This window comes from Mus musculus, chromosome 9 (genome assembly GCF_000001635.26).
Source record: "Mus musculus strain C57BL/6J chromosome 9, GRCm38.p6 C57BL/6J".
Taxonomy (NCBI): domain Eukaryota; kingdom Metazoa; phylum Chordata; class Mammalia; order Rodentia; family Muridae; genus Mus; species Mus musculus.
In genome coordinates this window covers 96,861,381-96,873,879 of record NC_000075.6, presented here as the reverse complement: position 1 = coordinate 96,873,879, position 12,499 = coordinate 96,861,381, and the positions used below count along the sequence as shown (strand labels likewise).

At 46.7% G+C, this 12,499-nt stretch overlaps 1 protein-coding gene across 7 annotated transcripts in view; it reads left to right on the top strand.

Annotated features, from left to right (window-relative positions):
• Positions 1–12,499, top strand: part of Pxylp1 (2-phosphoxylose phosphatase 1) — a 69,353-nt gene that overhangs the window by 18,809 nt on the left and 38,045 nt on the right. The window lies entirely within an intron of this gene.

Sequence of the window (12,499 nt, the reverse complement as noted above, 5' to 3'; positions counted from 1 at the left end):
ATGTATATGGCAGATATGCAGCCTATGTATATGGCAGGTATGCAGCCTATGTATATGGCAGGTATGCAGCCTATGTATATGTGCTTCCCAAGAAGGCCAAGCAAGGAAACAGAAGAAATTCCATGGTCTTAACTTGTCTGTTTCTTTTCTGTTGCTGTGATACAAAGCACCATGACGCAAAGCAAGGTATACAGAGAAGGTTTATTTGGGCTTATGGTTCCAAAGCCTAAGAGTCCATCATGGCAGGGGTGCACTGCAGCAGGCAGCTGAGAAAGATTACATCCTCAGCCACAAGTGTGAAGCAGAGAGAGTTCACTCAAAGTAGGGAGAGGCTGTGTACTCTTCAGAGCCCTCCCCCAGTGGCACACTTCCTCCAGCAAGCCTGCAGCTCCTAAAACTCCCTAAGCAGTACCAACATCTGGGACCAGGTGTTCGATTGCCCGAGCCTAGGGGGACATTCAAACCACCAGACAACCCAAGCAGAGGAGGCCCTTATGCCTTACCACAGATTGCAACTGTGAATGCCAGGCAATGCCATCTGGGTTCCATTTGACTTCCTCTGTGTTCTTAGAGACAAGCTGTTGCTCAGAAGGGAACCCCATGAAAGAAGATAACAGAACAGAAGGTGTGTCCAGTGCCCATAGGTGGCGCTGTTGCTCCGGAAAGCACATGGCAGAACTAGGAAGAAGAAAATGACCTTGGTGCTGGGTTGGGGTTTTTTGTTGTTGTTTGTTTGGGCTGAGGTTAAATGGATCTGTGATCTTTTTTGTTGGCTGGAAATTAACGTCCAACTTGTTAAAAATACCTAATTCTGATTTAATCCGTAAGCAGCCGTATGGTAGTCCTACACGGTATTCAGTACCCTCTGTAGTCAGGTTAGGGAAAAGTATATTGAATAGGGTTGGGAGTCTCTTGCTTCACCAGAGGAGTTGGTTTGCTCCTGTCTGGGTGAGTCTGCTTTCCTAGGGTTCTTTTTACCTCAATGATTTTCTCTCCTGGTTTCGTGAGGGTTCACCTCTCTGAGACTCACCCGAATGGAAGTTTCTCGCACCCCAGTTTCTAGTGTTTCCTTAGTCTTCTGACTGCTTCCTTCGTGGGGTAGTGTCCTGTAGTAGGTGCTACTTAGCAACAGGCTTACCAGAAGTCACCAAGGACAGCTATGAAGCTGTTGTGGGTCAGTGTTCCGTATTCACCTCAGGCCAGGAGCACATCTTGTTCACTCTTATCCAAACTCCAGGATGACCCAACCGCCAAGACGTGTGTTGTTATTCTCTGTGTCTCTTACCTCTGTCTTGTACACAACGGTTACCCAGCCACTGAGCTATTTTCCAGGGGCATCTCTGCATTGCTGAGAAACTCTCCATTCTTGGATCAGTACCCATTCAAAAGTTCACCAAAGACCCTATGGAAGCTACTGAGAACATGGTGGGGAGGACATTTCTCCCAAGGGAAGGCACCCCCACACTCTGACAGATGGGTTTGAGATCCAAGATGAGACCTCAAGTTGTTGGAAAAGAATAATCTTGGTGTTGAATGAAGGAACACATAGAGCAAAAGTAACTCAGCAAAGCAATTTATTAAAATATATAACACACGTGGATGTTTTGCTTGTGTTTATTGTCTGTGCCCTTCATGCGGGCAGTACCTAAGGAAGCCAGAAGAGGGTGTTGGATCCTCTGGAACTGGGCAGCTCTTAGTTGCCGGTTGGATGCTAGGAATTGAACCTGGGTCCTCTGCAGGAGCACGTGCTCATAATCACCGACCCTTCTCTCTAGCCTAGAGTTTCTTTTTGCAAAAATGTCTGGGTGCACCAGAACCCACACTGGGCCAGTGAGCATGGGTCGTGAAGACGATCCCTGCCTTTTATTCCTAATGCAGATGGCGACTGGGTCTCATCCCATTGTTGGGAGTTTGAGCTCACAACCGGATGATGGGCTGATGGGTGTGGGTGATTAGGGAGGTTCCGTGCACACAGTCCTGGTCAGGTTAATTACCATTTCTCACAGTAGCAATTACATAAAATTCATCTTTAACAACACACACATACACGTACCTATTTATTTTTTTGTCTGGGTGTTTTGTCTGCATGTACGACTGTGTACCACATTGGTGCCTGTTGCCTGGGAAGGCCAGAAGATCATTGGATCCTTTGTAGCTTGAGTTATAGATGTTGTTAGCTGCCACGGGGATGCCGGGATTCAAACCTGGGTCCTCTGGAAGAACAGCCAGTGCTCTTAAGCACTGGTCCATCTTTCTAGCCCTTAAGTTCGTATTTTAAAGTAGCACTAGGTTCTGAGCTCTGTACAGTATACAAATAAAGTCTCCCATCCTTGCCTTAAGACAAACAGAACCCAAACAGTCTGCCAGCCTTTGTAGTATAGTCTTTATCATTATCATGTTACCGAGATCATACTGAACGCCGCACTGTAACCTGCCTTGTAGTCTTACTTTAACATACAGTCTGATTTAACAGTGACATTTTCCTGTTATTGTTGGTTTTGTTAATTATTCACAGTTTTTATAGAAGGCATAACGTGTATAAGTAAACTCTGAGAAATCTTAGTCTTTCCTCCTGTCTAGCAGAAATAGCAACTCACCTAGGCTGTCTCCTGCCAGTTTTTTTTTTCTGTAAGTTTCACACATCTTCTGGAATATGCATATTTATGTCAAGGTGTGCAAATATCAAGGTTTACCTAAGTGAAAAGTGAAGTCACAGCGTCCTGTATGGCTTGGTCCTGGAAACCTGACTGGGGCAACAAGGGAATGAAGGAAAGATAGACACACAAACACGTACGGAAAAGCTGGGATAGGATGGGCTGAGCTCACTCTAATGGAGGGCACCCACTACTGTGCAGCAACCTGAAACTTAGCACAGGAAGAGGCTGTAGCTAGTCCAGGTAGGCAGTCTCAGAGGGGAGCAGCCTCGGGTTGCAGTCACCATAGAGGCAGAAGCTGCTTGTTGGCTTTGCACATACTGTCAGCATCCTCACAAGGACCAGAGGCAGGCGTTCCCAAGTCCCTCAGCCTCAGCTGGGAAAGGCTTTGCCAATGCTAAAGGTGAAAAGATTTTACAGAGTAAGGTTAAAAGAAAAACCACACCACGAAACAAACACCACGCAAAAGACTTATTGGGGGAGAGGAGAGACACAAAAGGGTTTCTCTGAGCAGGGATGGAAAATAGAGAGAAACAGAAGCAGAGACACCAGGCCATGATAGTGTGAACTTTAGAAGGGATATGGAGCATGCGCACCGGGAAAACACGTGACTGTGGTGCCGCGTGGAGATCGCGCTGGCAGAGACCGAGCTGGCGTATGGAAAAGTGCCGTATTGGTTTTTAGTGAGGATGGGGCCTTGGCGCTGAGCCATAGAAAACAGGAGAAATCTGGGTCTGGAATGTGGGCGGTTCTTAGTTGACTAAAACACTAAAGCACTGGGGTCTTTCACATGGCTGTGCTAATGGCCACAGCACACACAGCTTGGGGCTTCTCACCTGACATAGTAGCACTGGAACACAGATAACCAAACACCAGGGGTTGTGCCCCTGAAGAACCCTGACTCCTCCCACCAGCTGTGGGTGGGGCCTCGTGAGGCCCACCCCTTCTCTTGTTTTCCACTTGGCAGTATTTCTTTGGCACTCAACTTCCCCACTTCAGCCCAGCCCTTTCTTTTTTACAGCCGAGGCCTGTCCCAGTGTGTACTAGAACTGTTTGTCATCTTACCCGTTCTCCCACAGACAAACAAACGTCGCGATTGTTTCTAGGTTCTCTTAGTAACGTCTAAAGCCTTGTTTGCCCGGGAGAGCTGCTTTTTGTAGGATTCTGACCTCTGCTGCGGTTCTCCAACTTGGTGTCCTGTCCTCAGTGCTCTGAAGCAAGTGAGCAGCTAGGCAGAGTCTGCATAGACCTTTGTGACTTAGCGTACAGAAACTTAGGTAGCATATGCCTGTCACATTCTATTAAACAAGAGAGCCCCATGGCCTGCTCAGAGGACACACAACACTTGTAACGGAAAGAGATGACAGGCCGTGGATACGGTTTAAAACCACACTTTCATACTCTCCCTCTTGCTCGCTGTTTCAGCCTTGGCTTCAAACTTCCCTCCTTGTTATGGTTTGAACAGCAGATGTCTCCACAGGCTCAACGGATGAGTACCTGGTCTCAGGGAGTAGCTCTCTTTGGGACCAGGGTTCTGAAAAGGTAGAGCTTAGCTTGAGAAACAGTGACCTCACTGGGGTGAGTCCTTGTGGACTACATCTTGTCCTGGGCTCCTTTCTAGCATCTTCTCTGCTCCCTCTCACTCCTCCTCCCTCCTGTCCACTACCATATGATAACAACTCTGAGCTCTTCTGCCTGCGTGCATGAGGCCAAGTGATCACAAGTAACCTTGTGTTAGGTCCAGGATGTTTTGAGACTTTCTTCTCTCTCCCTGGGCATCTCTAGAGAGCCATGGCTTCCCTATCCTACGTACTTCTCTGGAGGTAGGGAGGATATCCCTCCAGGTTTGGCACCTAGTACCTCCCTGTTGCCCTAACTGGGTATACATGGAACAGAGTTTCCAAGTCCTCAGGGAGCAGGATGTTTCTGTATATTAAAGGATGTAGAGAATGGGATGCATTGTGGGGCTGGGTCAGAGGGTGGGACCTTAGAGTTCATGAACAGTGTTAGCCAGTAGGCCTAGAGCATCATGAAAAACAGAAGTCCAAGGGAGATACTTCTTCGAAGAACAAGATCTCTCTCTCTCTCTCTCTCTCTCTCTCTCTCTCTCTCTCTCTCTCTCTCTCTCTCTCTCTCTCTCTCTCTCTCTCAGTTTTCAACATAGTTTCTTTGTGTAGCCCTGGCTGTCCTGGAACTTGCTTTGTAGAACAGACTGGCCTCAAACTTCAGATACGGCCCCTGCCTCCCAAGTGCTGGGATTAAAGGTATATGCCACCACTGCCCGGCAGGAAGAATAAGATTTTGTGTTGGGTTTTAAATCAATGTGTTTAAATGATTTGTCTTACAAAAGGAAACTTCAGTATGTACTGAGGTCAGAGAGAAATAGCATAGATCTTTATTCTGATTGAATCACTTCAACCAAGGTCAGTGATAGGGCCTTCTGTGGTTGGTTTTCACTGAGATATGGACCAAAGCCAGCTCTCTGTGACTAGCCATGCTCAGAACAGTGAGTCGTTAAACACACGCTCTAGCAAACACTCGTCCTAGTTCACCACACACATCGGTGCCCAGGCTGTAACTCAACAGAGCTTGGAAGCATGGTTTCTTTTTTTTTTTTTTTTCTTTTTTCTTCTTTTTTCTTTGTTTTGTTTTTATCTTTGTTTTTGTTTTTCGAGGCAGGGTTTCTTAGCGTAGCCCTGGCTGTCCTGGAACTAACTCTGAAGACTCACTCTGTGGCTTTGAACTCAGAAATCCGCCTGCCTCTGCCTCCCAAGTGCTGAAATTAAAGGCAGGTACCGTCACTGCCCGGCGGAAGCATGGTTTCTAATACAGTAGCCTCCAGCTATGGCAGGAGCCTTCTTTGCCCAAATAATATGCATTTCTAGAAACTCAGCTTCCAGTCATGATACTGGCCACCTACCTTCTTATTTGGGCTCAACTTTGTAGGAGATGAGTTTAAAAAGGATATCCGCCCAATCCCATTGCTTTATATTCTCCACATGACTTATGCCCATAGCCCCGCTCCCAGGGTTTCCGCTCGGCACCATTGACCTTAAGCCTTGTGTTGCATTATAGCACTGAGTTAGGCCGATTGTGTCCGTTTGAATAAGAAATGTCTCCCATAGGCTCATGGAGTTGAACACTCAGGCCCCAGTGGGTGACGCTGTTTGTAGAGGTTGTGAAACTTAAGGAGATGAAGCCTTGGTGGAGGACATGCATGATTTAGGAAGGGATTTAAGGATTTCCAGCCTTGCTGCACTTCTTAGTCTCTCTCCCTCTCTCCCTCTCCTTCTCCCTCGCTCTCTCCCTCCTCCCCCCTCCCCCTGCTTCCTGTGTATGAGGCAGTATGTGCTCAGCCAGCTTTCTGCTCCCTTCCCTGCCACCATGGGCTCCATCCCTCTGGAATTGTCAGCTACAGTAGACACTTTCTTCTTAAGTTGTTTTTGGTCCTGGTATTTTATCACAGCAACAGAAAAGTAGCTAAGGCAGGGATGGAAGTATTGGGGTGTACAACCGTGCTATCCCTTCTTTCCTGACTAGGGCCTGAGACCAAATAACAGTTTGTGTCCCTCCCTAAACTTGACATCTGTGAGTCTATGTCACAATGCTTTAGCACCACTTAAGATGCGAAGGACACACAAAGTGTTTTTGAGAACCTTTTTTTGGAGCTCTGAATCAAAAATCCATGGGTCCCGGTACATAGAGGACACCTAGGAGTGGCTCTCCACCTTTGGCCAGATCCATGAGCTGGAAGGCTCATTCTGCACCGCCAGTCACTGCCAGTGTCGGTTGGGGTGAGGCTGCAGCTTTCTGAAGCATAGTCTAAGGCCATTGTGTAACTACCCCCAACTGCTAGCAGTGACCCATGGAGGACCTGGTGTCGAGTCCTTTCTTGATCAGGGTACAGATGGTCTGGCAGTGAGCCGACAGTTTGCTAGAACTCTCGAGTGTGCTTTCTGCCTGAAAAAGGCCTCATGAGACAGAACACCTTACCATGGCCAGGTTGCATGCTCTGGTCCAGACATCCAGCGAAGCAAAGCCCTGGAAATGCAAGTAGCAAGAAACACAGCATGCATGGGAGCCCGCTTCCCCACATGCCAGATTCACTTTGCACATCTTAAGATTTGTGAAGGTTTTTTTCATTTTGTTTTGTTTATTGATTTATTTATTGCTTGAAAATATGGCTTTTGTCACTCTGACCTTTGTTGTGCTCCACCTGCAATTCCAGCTTTACAGCCATGATCTTTTGTTGTTGTTTGTTTGTTTCTTCTTTCTTTCTTTCTTTCTTTCTTTCTTTCTTTCTTTCTTTCTTTCTTTTTTTTTTTTTTTTGACAGGGTTTCTCTGTGTAGCCCTGGTTGTTCTAGAACTCATTCTGTAGACCAGGCTGGCCTCTGCCTCCTGAGTGCTGGGATTAAAGGTGTGCACCAGCACCACCTGGATTTCCTTGACATTTTAAGAGACTTTCAATGGACTCAGTTTGCTTGCAAAATACAATTTTTAAAAAAAGCAGCTGTTTTTGAAGAGGTTTTGGAGAGGTAGCAATGCCAACTGTATGCTGTCTCCTCTCTCCAGGTGTGGTTAGCATTCTACAATAAGAACACTGGTTTCAGTGCGGCTGCTCCCAGAGCTTCCGGAAGGGCAGAGTGATACAGTTGGCTGAAGCAGACTTCTCCCAGAATGTCAGAAAGAGATAGCTGAAGTGGACTGGAAAGTGGACTTCTAGCTTGCTGAATTCCTTGTTTCAGTCTTGAGAAATGACCAGCTGCCTGGACAGTTTAACTGGGGGAGCTGGTGGGAGAGATTCCAAGAGAGAGACCTTGGAACTTGTAGTTGACAAATTTAGGAAAAAAATTTATTGGGCTTGAAGAGATGGCTCAGCAGTTAAGGGCAGGCACCATTTGTTCTTCCAGAGACCCAGTTATGATTCCTAGTATCCACATCAGATAGCTCACAACATGTGTGGGATGCACACACGCGCGCGCACACACACACACAAAAATAAAATAAATCTTTAAAAAAAGAAAAATAAAATAAAAATAGTTCATGCTTTTAAAAACACCAACTCTGTAAATCACGAGCTTTAGAACCTTCTTGGAAAGAAATCACAGATAAATAATTCATTGCTGCATATTTTAGAGATGCAAATTTTGGAATAAAAGGTCTTGGTTGGTAGGACGTGCAGGCTGTGGGAAATGGGGTGCCTGGTTTGTCGCTGCTGGATTATACCTGAGCAAGCCAGCGCTGAGGTTTTGAAAGCCTGTAATTATGACGGGATGTGCTTTGATGGCTAGATCTGAAAAGTGCAGGTGCCGTCATCGCTGGCTGAGCCGAGGAGTCACTCCTCGGGATAATTGTGTGTGTTGTCAAACCTTCTCCAGGTGTGGGCTGTAAGAGAACCTCCTGCTCCTTCTTTCTATTCAGGTCTATACCCCTGTCCTTACTGCTTGGGCCTTTGCCAAAAAGTGAATCCTGATTGGTTTTACCCAGCTGTCAGAATCCGTTCTTACATCATCGGTTTGGGCTTTGACATGTGGCGCATTTCTATCGAGGAGAGGAGGGAAGGTCTGTCGGAGAGGCTTCTAGGAGACGCTTAACTGCTCTGGTGAAGTAGAGATGCAGAGGATTGTCCCTGCCCACTACCAGGTGTGACGGTGATGCTTGGGAATGTGTCATCAGTTTCTGACGCTCTTGGGAGAGCACACACACAGGAGGTTGCTAAGAGTGTAACATATAGGAAGAGCTTGGCTCTGCAAGTGGTGGGTGCTTCTGAGCTGTTCCTTGCTTGCTGTGACTGTTTGCTGACAGTATTGCTATGTCTTGTTGGGTTAGCTAGAGGTATTGTTGTTGTTGTTGTTGTTGTTGTTGTTGTTGTCGTCTACAGCCAACTCATCTTCATGGCCTCATAAGTAACTTAGAGTTAAAAACAAAACAACAAGGTTATATATATCATGATCATGTCTCCTTTAGTGTCCAGGAGTGACACTGAACCTGGTCAGTGTCTACAATCTTCATAGTCCCCAGAGGGGAGTCCCTCGCAAGGGCTTGGTGTTTTGTAGTGCTGACGGTAGACATTTGCCTACTTTAACAGTAGTAAAATAATGTCGGCTTTAAGAGGTTGTGAAATTGGCTGGGATGGCGATTGGGGAGAGACTGAGAATCTTTTAAAAACAATTGGAGCTGAGAAGCAATCAAAGAAATCAAGGGGATAGCTTTGCTCCCTGGGGTCACCTAGGGTTCGCTTCATCCACTAGGATGGTGTTTCTTAGCCACATGTGAAATTGCTCATCACTGGGGCTTGCCACGTGGGAAGGGAAGGCGTAAGGGGAAAGGTCCAGGATGCGCTAGGGCGTGCAACCTCCTGTTGACCGGAAGCTAGCAGACTGCTCACTCATGGCTCACTGGCCAGAACTGGATTTATTATCTGGTTACTACTAGTTACGAACGAGTTTGGAAAATACTCTCTGGTGATAATAATATGTCCCATTAAGCCTAGAGAAGTCTGTTGGTAAGAGGTACAGTTAGGGGTGCCTGGTCACATAGTGTGTCTGCTGGGGTGCCCAGGAAGGTCACAGGGCAGAGTGTTGGGTTCCACTCTGAATGTGAAGCAGGGTGGGAGCCTTATAGGTCAAGTTCTCCAAACCCACTAGGGTCGTGTGCCAATTTTGCTCTGGCCTGACCTTGGACAAGAAGACATTTTTTGTTTTGTTTTGTTTTGTTTTGTTTTGTTTTGTTTTGTTTTGTTTTGTTTTTAGAGACAGGGTTTCTCTGTGTGGTCCTGGCTGTCCTGGAACTCACTCTGTAGACCAGGCTGGCCTCGAACTCAGAAATCCACCTGCCTCTGCCTCCCAAGTGCTGGGATTAAAGACGTGCGCCACCACTGCCCGGCTACGAGGTGACATTTAAAACCTCTTCGGATTCTGGCTTTCTTTGCTATTCCCGATGGGCAGGGCTCTTGCCAGGGATGGGGAGAGAGTGAACAGAGGCAAGGAAGAAGCAGAACTGGTGCCTTGGGTGAGCTGGTGGGCACCAAACTATCTGAGAGTCATGGGACTGGCACTTACAGACAACAGTGCTGTCACACTCTTCACAGCCCAGGGCTCCAATTCTTCATGGGGAACCATAACTCACTGAGGGTTAAAACCGAGCCCTAGAATTATACCTCTTACACACACCCCGACTCCCTCCTGTGTGGAAGGGACCGGATGAGGAGGGATTTATTGCCAGATCACACTGCAAGTCCAAAAGTGTGGAGCACACTGGGCCTAGTGTAACTTTTTACCCACCCAGGGCTATGCTTGGGGACTGACCTACAGTACTGATCTGCATTCTTCTTCCTGCACCACTGCGGGCTGCACCTTAACAGTTGACACATCTGGACATGGTACTGTCATGGGTTATGTCACCTTCCCAGGCACCCTAGGTGAGAGAAGTGTTTGGGGAAGCCAGCTATAGGGCAGATCACAGACACCTCCCAGGGTTCCTGGGTGTCACGTGAGACGTCTCTGCTGCACAGAGGGCAGGGGAAGCTCTGGGCTTGCTCCTGGAGGAGAAGAGCTGCAGGCAAGAGATTACATCTTAGCCTGGAAACAAGGGCCAACCCACAAAGCAAGCCTGTCCAGCAAGTGGGCACTGCTCTGTGGCATGTTTTTGTAAATTACAATCACAGATACACCAGCTCCAGTCTACTCTTCAGGGCAGTTTCAGTCGCTTCTTCCAGGGAGCCCACCTGCTGTCTCTTAGTCTGGGTATGATCTCTGTGCCCCTCTTTCCCACGAGGCTGTGGTTTCCTGTGGCCCAGTGTTTGGTTTACCCCTTGCCTCACTGATTGGACAATAAACTTACTTTTAAGATTATTATTAAATAAACTCACTTTATTACGTTGGACTCACAAATAAAAGCATCACAGAGCCAGATTAAAGTAGCTACTCTAACAAGCCCTTACCCAGGATCAAACTCACTGAACCTCTGTACTGTTAGAAGAGCCCTTCTGAAGTCCTGGAACTTCGCTCACTGTTTTAAACTTTGATTATCAGTTACATTTTTTATGCACTTACTCAGAAGGAAAAGCCACGGCAGAATGGAGACGAAGAGCAATTAGCCCTATACCCTCTCTCATGACTCATGTTCCCTTGCCTGCAGTCTACCTACTTTTTGAAATAAAATTTAAAAAAAAAACTGGTTTTGTTTGTTTTTCCACTTTGAATACTGGACATTGTGAAAGCAGAGAATCATGTGATGATCCTTGAGTTTCCACCACCCGGCCTCAGCAGCAGGCAGCATTTTGCCTGCCTCCTTATCTTACCTCAGACATGCAGGTAGTGCCTGCAGAGGCTGGAAGAGGGTGTTAGATCCCCTGGAGCTGCACTTACTGATGGCTGTAGGCTGCCAGGTGGGTACTGGGAACTGAATTCAGGTTCTTTGAGAGAGCAACCAGTGCTCTTAACTGCTGAGCCATCTCCAGCCTCGCCTCTTGTGGAGTTTGTTGTTGTTGTTGTTGTTTTGTTTTTTTGTTTTTACAATGAATCTTGGTCCTATATCCTTTCTTCTATAAATCTGTAATGAAGTTCAGCTTTTTTCAAGGTGCTTCCTTTTACCACTGCTCCCCCACCACTACCCCCGAGTTCTATGCCTGAGGTCTTTTTCATTTAGAATGGCACCTGTTGATGTGAGGAAATGCTCTGTTCTGGAGTGAATTGTACATTCAGGTGTGAATGAGTGAGTGGGTGGATGGGTGGATGGATGGATACATGGATGGATGGATGCATGGATGCATGGATGGATGCATGCATGGATGGATGGATGCATGGATGGATGGATTGGCTTCCTTCTTAGAAGCATGCTTACAGTTTAGCTGAAGAGCTCTGGACCCAGACTAACTGTGGTGAGCTTAGGGCACCCCATCCCAGTCTGTTCTCTGTGCTTTGCAGGCAACTCTACAATTCATCCGTCTTCATCAGTCTCCAAGGTTGGTTTATTCTTAGCCGAGCAGCTTTGATTTTGCAATTAAACTCCATTCTGCTGTGACCTTGGAGTCCCCTTCAGATGCAGCCTTTGCCTTGCCTGGCTCGAGCTTACTTTAAATTACATGATTCTTTTTAAAATTATAATGCTCTTTACTTAGGCCCAAATGATCATGATCAAAATGAATCAGTATAACATCTACCCAGAGTATTTTCTTTATTTAATTCTATCTTTCTATTCCTGGTAATAGTACTTCAGCTGCACATATGGAAGATAATTGAATGCATATTTTCTTTCAAGTAGCCATGGTCACATTTCAAATCCTAAATTTTGTATCCTTTGAAGAAGAAACCAGAGCCTGTGGCCTGATGTGGCATTCTTGGTTCTTACTAGGTAAAAAAATAGTTCAGGGCTCAGCTCTGGGAGCCTCTGGTGTTGGAATAGTAGCTTAGAGAGAAGCCTTTGCCGTGTTTCTCTCCCCTTTTAATTTAGAAGTGGTATTTACCGTGGTGTAGGGGGTCTGCTTATTGTCTTGTGCTGGCTCAGCTCTGCGCTTCTGCTTTTACTGCTCAGATTAACAGTAAAGTCAAAGGAACCTGGCTGCGTTTTCCTGTTTGTTTAAGCAGAAATTCAATGTAATAATTCTAGGGTTGAGGTATTTTTAGCCAGGGACTTGAGCTATGCCGAGTGAACATCTCATAACAGGTAATACATCAAATGGCATCATATGTGGTTGTTTCCACAGGAGTAGTTTGGTTACGATGCATGTTGGACCAAGAACATCTTTTGCACGGAAGGTAGCAGGACCTGGGAGATGTTGGAGAACAGGGCGTGAGGGAGCCACAGTCCCTCAGAATCACGTCACCCAGCCAACACAGCAGTG